This window comes from Silurus meridionalis, chromosome 15, assembly GCF_014805685.1.
Source record: "Silurus meridionalis isolate SWU-2019-XX chromosome 15, ASM1480568v1, whole genome shotgun sequence".
NCBI lineage: Eukaryota > Metazoa > Chordata > Actinopteri > Siluriformes > Siluridae > Silurus > Silurus meridionalis.
In genome coordinates this window covers 13900808-13908632 of record NC_060898.1, presented here as the reverse complement: position 1 = coordinate 13908632, position 7825 = coordinate 13900808, and positions in this window count along the sequence as shown.

Genomic DNA, 7825 nt, shown 5'->3' with positions numbered 1-7825 from the left:
AACACTTCTACCTTGGTCTGATCAGACCCTACTCATTTTCCCACTAGGTTTAATTTTATTGTATTTTGAGCATGCATGTATTATAATATAACATGAAAGTAATTATCTTACACCTGTCAACAATGAAGTGATTCTGATTTCACCCAAATAAGGATCAGTTGTTTTGTAGGATTTTTTTTTGCCTTCTTGGTTTCATCTGACTGTTGAAGCCCTGGACTGGCAAAAAGAGACAGTATGTACTCATTCAGTACACAGCATGTACTTACTGTCAAAAGATATTGATCAGGAGAGAGGTACAAAAGAATTTCCAAAACACTAGATGCACCAAGAAGCACTTTAAAGCCCATCATGAACAAGTGGAGAAAATTGGGCACCACAGTGATGTTACTAAGAACTGGGTGTCCCTCAACAATTGATGTGAAAGACAAGAACACTTATTAGATAGGCTGCTAAGAGATCTACAGCAACATTAAACGACCTGTAAGCAAGTAGTGGCATTCCCTGCATGTAACAACAATCTCTCATATTCTACACATGTCTGGGCTACGAAGTAGAATGGCTAGATGGAAGGCTTTTCCTACAACAAAAAAATCCAATTCCAGCTAAAGGTTGACAAAACAGACATATGTCATGATGGCAAAAGTACACACATCCTTCACTCAAGTAAAAACACAGATACTCCTGTTTTAAAAGACTCTGGTAAAAGTTAAAGTACTGACTACAATTTTTCACTCAAGTGAAAGTAAAGAAGTTTGGGCTCTGACATGTACTCAAGTGAAAAGTAGCCATTTTTACTACCTGTTTTAGTGTCACACTAGTAACTGGACTTCACATCATATTAATATATTAATACATAAGCAGAGCCGGACAGTAACGGAGTAAATTTACTTGAGTACAGTACTTAAGTACAATTTTGAGGGATCTGTACTTTACTTGAGTATCATTTTTGGGGCATACTCATGACTTTACTCAAGTACATTTGAGAGGCAAATATTGTACTCTTTACTCCGCTACATTTCTTCCCATAACCGTAAGTACGCGTTACTTCTAAAAAAAAAAGGAAAAAAGAAAAAATTCAAAAACCCTCAATTTGTTGTTTCCCTCTCAAACGTGATTGGATTGTGCAGGTGCCAATGCTTGGGACAGCCTATCAGCAATCACCTTCAGCTTTGCGCCAAAGTCCACTGCATGATCAGATTTAGATGAGACGAAACCATTGATGAAACAACAGTGGATGAAGATGCAGCAGGTCCATCCCGGGAATGTGCCAACCCGTGGCCACACCTCGCCAGACTATTTGAATTTTCTGAAGAAATTAATGATAATTTTCGCTTCAAGTGTTTGCTGTGTTTACCAAAACAGAATTTTATCAACGCCTACAAGAATTCATCCTCTAGCTACAGAAAACTGCACTAAATGATTGGCTACCTGCGATAATGCAGCTTTTTACATTCTCGGTTACGTTTGAGTAGTCGAAGCCACATGCACCTGCCAATTTGGCATTCAGATGGCTGAATGATATTTGATTGAATTGAAGTACAGTACACACACACACACACACACAGAGAGTTGTCACACATAGATTGTGTGTGTGAGAATGGTGTTATTCAGCTGAAAGTTTTTTCTCCTGCCTTTGCCTGTAAGTCAATGTGAGAGGAAGGGGCTTAATACTGTCACTCAAATGAGCTGAATTTTATTTTTCCTTCTTTGTTTGTTGACCTAAACACAGCTAATTAGCTGATTTTCTTTAATCATTATTATTTTCTCTTCTTTGCTCTATGCTCCGTGTATAACACGGTCAGGTTCAGAGGTGTGTTACAACATTGCTATATTGCCTTCTTTGCTGGTTTAGGTTTATTGGTTTGATTGTTTTTTCATCAGAGAAACTCACATTTTCTTTTCTGATATTACACATTAATGTAAGCTGAGCATTTGCTTTGATGTTCTTGAGTAAGCGGTCGGTTTTACACAGTCAGGTTCAAATGTGGGTGCAAAAAATCCATTAAAACTCTAGCCGAGGTTTGTCGGAGCGTTGCCATTGTTCTATTGCCTTGTGTGCAAGTGAGAAATGTTAAATAAAGCAACATGGTCAAAAGATGCAAAATGACTTGATTTTACTTTGAATTCCTTTTTCATTCTCCAAGGTATTAACATTAACATTTTTCATAACTCCATGTAGGACGTTTCTGTACATAAATGTAAGCACTGTGGCAGTAGTAATGCAATATTTAGAAAATTTACTCTTGTACTCTTTATACTCAAGTACTTTTAAAAACAAGTACTTATGTACTTTTACTTAAGTAGACATCTGACTGTAGTACTTTTACTTGTACTTGAGTAAAATTTAGCAAGGGGTACTTTTACTTTTGGGCTGAAGATGGTCCCCAATGAAAAGATATTGATCATGTCACCGAATAGATTAAAACTAAAGTAACGAGCCTGCTTTGAAAATGTAAGAAGTAGAAAGTACAGATATTTGTATTAAAAAAGGTTTATGAGTGAAAGTAAAAAGAAAAATCTACTTAAGTATGAGTATTTGTACTTTATTTCTTCCCACCTATGACATACATACAGTCAACCTCTAATCTACTTTTTTGGTCTAATGAGAGTCTGTAGATGGTTGGTCTGGTAGAGATAGGACAGCATGCTATGGGCTGCTTTTCTTCAGCTTTTACTGGTGCTCTTGTCATAGAAAAAAATAGAGGAAGTCACAGATAGCTCCAAATACCAATGTATTTTGTCTCTAAACCTGCAGGTTTCTTTAAAACAGCTAAAGATGAAGAAAAGATTCACCTTCCGGCACGATAATGACCCAAAGCTCAAATCCAAGTTAACAAAGGAATGACTTCAGAAAAAGAAGATCAAAGTTTTCAAATGGCCCAGTCAGAAGCCAGATCTAAATCCTATCAAAATCCTGTAGAATGACTTGAAGAGGGCTGTACACAGGTGAGCCCCTTGCAATTGGATAGTTTTTGAGCATTTCTGCAAGGGAGAATGAAGTACAATGGACAAATCAAGCTGAACCATCCCAAAAAGATGGTATTATACCTGCAATATTTTACAGTTTATGACAATCACCATTGCCAGAGAAATAGTTAGGTTTTATTTTGTCAGAATCACTGCCAAACAATAGACAGAATAATCTAACAAACATGTTTTTGAATCTGATGTGTAGGACTGGAAATAATAACTGCCCAGAAGCAAATGAAAGTGGACTTTGATTTGGGAAAAAAAGCAGTCTGTGAAATATGTTGTTTAATAGAATCAGATCATATGGGCTATTTTCAGAGCTGGTTGAAGCATATCAGTATTCAGACCTCAGATATAACTATAACAATGAATTTATATTCAGAAGATATTCAGGATTCGTAGTTTGTGTAACGCATTTCTCAGGTACACAAAAATGTTAGTATACCTATATAAATATTGACACATCTTTTAAACTTTAGTCATAGACTTTGAATAAGGCTAAAAGAGCAGATTAGTTTCAGCCTCGCAGAATCATTACAGCACACTCCCAGGAGGCACTGCATAACACTACATAAGGACCCTCCTCAGGGAGCAGACCACAGACACAGTTATAATTTGTCAATAAAGAGAGACAGAGAGTTGGCTATTGAGAATTAGGTCACTCAGCTGTTTCATTTTAATTTGAGCTCAATAATTCACCATCTCATAAATAGTCCCCAAATCTCAGCATCTTGACACTGTACTGAGGGAAAAACTGATTATTGACTTTTCCTCTATCTTTGACTCTCACACAACATCAGAGCAGAATGTTAATGACTCACAGCTCTGTGCAAAAACACAAACACTGAAAAATAATGATCAATGTTTTTGTGAATTGTAGAGATTAATGAATAAGGTGCACATAAAGTGCAATTAGGTTTCTATTTCCAATAAGAAGACACTTTTTTCATCTATATTTCTCTTTAGCCATTTTCCCTATGATTTTTTTCTGCTTCTACACATATTTGCTAAAGAATACTCAGTGTTAAAATTCAGTTCTATAGTCCACTGTCCATTATAATATCCGATTACAGCATCCTTTTCTGAAATAGAGTGACATAAAACACAATTCAAGGCATCTAAAACATCAAATTATTTAAAAAAAACAAAAAAAACAATAGATTAGTAGGTATACATACTGTATTTATTTATAGAATATCTTCAGCTCAGTTATTTGAGGAACCCACAGTTACACTTGTAAGGGAACTCAGACACACACTTCTTTTGAAAGACACCAGATAGTGAGAATATCTATTAATACAATTTACAGGTGTGGAATAGTAAAGAAGGACATGAGCAAAGGACAGAGTTTATCATTATAGCAAGAGTTGTCTACAATATCCAGGTGAGATTATCCACTGAAGCAAGGGTGAGACTTGGGTATAAATGGATTTTTGGAAGTGCAAATCATTAGGGTATGCATGTGGGACCATCCACAGCAGCAGAAATTTTTTTTGTTGAATGTTTGGGTCTCACAGAATTTTATAGAGAAAGGTAAACCTATGAACTTTTTCTTGTTGTGAATACGTTTTGTGCATTTTGTGCATAAAAGATAAGATAAGATATACCTTTATTCGTCCCACAGTGGGGAAATTTCTTTGTTACAGCAGCAAAGAAAAAGAAATGTGCAAAAATATAAAATAATTGAGACATGATACAGTATACATTATATACACAACACAATGTATAAATACAAAAATTAGTCCTGAGTGTGTTTGTGTAGCTTTGAACCCCAGTTCCTCCTATCATTCTCCAGATCCACCACTAGCCTTAACTGCCTGCATAGCAATGCAAAAAGTGAAGATGGACAAATACGATGAGCTAAAGGAGGCACTGCTGGTGAAGACTGACGGCTTACCAGAAACCTATGGCCAGTGCTTCAGGAAATCTGAAAACCAATCTGGAGACCAATTCTTTTTTTTTTTTTTTGCTATACACTAAAGAAATTTGGGTTTAAGATCAAAGATATTTAGCTGCATAAAAATTATTTAGAATATTGCCTTTTGTTTGAACAAACCCATTTTTAAGTAAACCAATAATTAAATGGGAGGTGTTTCTTCTTGGCCAGGTGTTCTTTGTTAGAATGATTATTTATACACATTTTTTATTTTGTTAAAAAATATGAAAAAGTATAAAGACCACAGAGCTGTCTATAGGAGAAAATCAAGCCAGTTTGAAAGCAGATAAAAAAAAAAAATGAGGGGAAAGACCAGTCATTGTGCAAGTGTTGGGTTTAGCCAATAATTTGGAATTTAGACATTCCAACAATTTGGAATGTTGAGTAATATAAGAATCCACTGGTGAACTAATGATCAAACATGCAACAAAACTTTCATCAACAGTAAGAATTTGAAGGCCAGGATGAAGTATAGAGATCTTCAAAATTTCTGGAATAAAGAAAACCTTCATTTAGCAACATGATTGAAAAGACAAAGTGTGAAAACATCCAAAACATAAAAAACAATCAAGCAGAGAGGTGGTATTGTCATGGCATGGGTTTGCATGGCTGCCTGTGAAATGAGTTTACTGATTTTTATTGATGCTGTAACTGGCAGAGCTAATTCAGTGCCAACACAGCAATGACTTCATCAGTGGAAAAAATCAAAGGTGTTAGACTGGCCAAGTTAATCACTAGTTAATCCCTAACTTAAATGAGTTTGCATATGAGGTTCTGTCTAACAGGAGAGACCCTTAAAAACAAACAACAACTGAAAGAAGCTGTTGCACATTCCTGGAAAAGCATCAAAGACGAGAAATGCAAACAGTTTGGAAATGTCAGTTGCTTGCTATAGAGGTGGTTGTCAAAGCAAGGGATATACGTACAATCACCTTACCCAAATTTGCTCCAAAAAGAAACATAATACTTTTTTTTCGGAGATGTCTTTATCCAGAGAGTTAAATTTATCTCATTAATACAACTGAGCCGCTATGGTGGTAAGAGCCTTGCTCAGGGGCCTAGGAATGTTAGTCTAGTGTGTCTGGGATTTAAACTTATGACCTTTGGATCCAAAGTCAAATGCCTTAACCACTAAACTGTCACCTCTATATTTAAACCATAGATGTAAATTTCAATAAAGGAAATTAGAAATTCTGATAAATTGCATCATATCCATCTCATATTAAACTCAAAGGTTTTCAGTATATAGCAAAAAAACAAATAGGCATTGCCATTGCATTACTTTCAGTGGGTAGTATAGGAGTCTTCCTTCTTCATAATTCTGGGATTTAGTTGAGAAAAATTGAGAAATGTATATGCATTGTTTAAAACTGAATAATCCCTTCAGTCCTTTTGGAAATCGCTGAATGAGTATCACTGCACAGTTTTATTTTCTCTTTAAAAAATGACGAACACATTTTGTAGAAACTCTTATTCCTATACCCGTAAGGTTGTCCGTGACCTTCAGCTTTTTTGTTGTTGTTTTTGTTTTTTAACAAAGAGCACTACTACTTCTAGCATCACACATATATCTTTTCACCTTTGAGAAAAACAAATATTGCGGACTGCATTCTTCACAATCCTGTGAAGAAAAATATATTACCAGGTTCATATGAAGTGATATGTCAGACATAATATCTATTGTTTTATATTATAAAATCAGTTGTGTTACTCTAAGGTTTTACAATATGCAAAAATTATTGATCAAAGTTACCAGTCATTCCATCAGTGTGATGAAATCATAAAAAGAAATAAATAAACAGCTTTGTGGAAGAGATGGGAAGTAAAGGACTTGTTATATAATTGCTGGGTAGGAGAATCTGCATGATGTCTTCTGTAGAAAGAGGAGAGAAATGAGAGGTGATAAGAGTGGGGGAATGGAGGGTAAAAATAGAGGTCTGGGGGGAAAGATTGGCAGCTCTTATTAGTGTTCTGTTTAACAAGGTGCTATCCTGAAGAAAAGAAAAATGAATAACCTACTCCACTGACTGATTCATAGCATAGCTTTTGTTTTTTAAATTAGATTATACAAATTGTGATAAACAGCATTCATGTTACAGTTATAATGCCTCACTGATGAGGATTGTTTTAGCCTTTAGTACCCTGTGGATTTTTTTTGTTTTGTATACTGTATATGTTTGTAAAAGAGGGATTGTAATACATCTGTAAATTTCTATAAATTTCCATGTGTCTGATTTTACAATATCTTCTATCACAGTACATCATACCCTCAGTCTACAAACTGCAAAGTTTTAAAGAGGGTTTTTCTTTTTTCACATTTTATCCCCCTGAATGAACAGCCGGAGAGAAAAGAGGCCCCATGTCTGAGGTTTCACTCCTTCTCTTTTGTGCTACGTTCCTGTCTTTCTTTCTTTCATCTGTTTGCTGCCATGATGGTGGGCAGCTCCTTCTTTCCATCACATTGGGTTTCAACATTGTGCTCTTTTTCTCTATCATCCTGGCTCTTGAGTTAATGTATTCTCCCCTTCAGCACCCAGTGTGTGTGTGTGTGTGTGTGTGTGTGTGTGTGTGTGTGTGTGTGTGTGTGTGTCATATGGTCTTTAACAATAGGTGAAGTCATTGCTCTCATTTACTTCTGGCTTAAGTTTTCTCCATGAAGCAGAAGGAAAAGTAAAATGTGTGTGATGTCAGGAAGGAAAAAAAAATCTCTGATATCACTGACACATACTGTTTTGTTCTGTTTGTTGTTTTTCACCAAATTCTATCATTATTCTAAATTCTCATCAACTACTTTGTGATCTCTTTGTACATTATATGAATCTCTAGCCAAATAAAAACTTATAAAACTTACTATATAGTTTTTATTTTGCATTTGTTTGTTACGAGCTACCACATTTTTAATACTTGCCATTTAGCAGT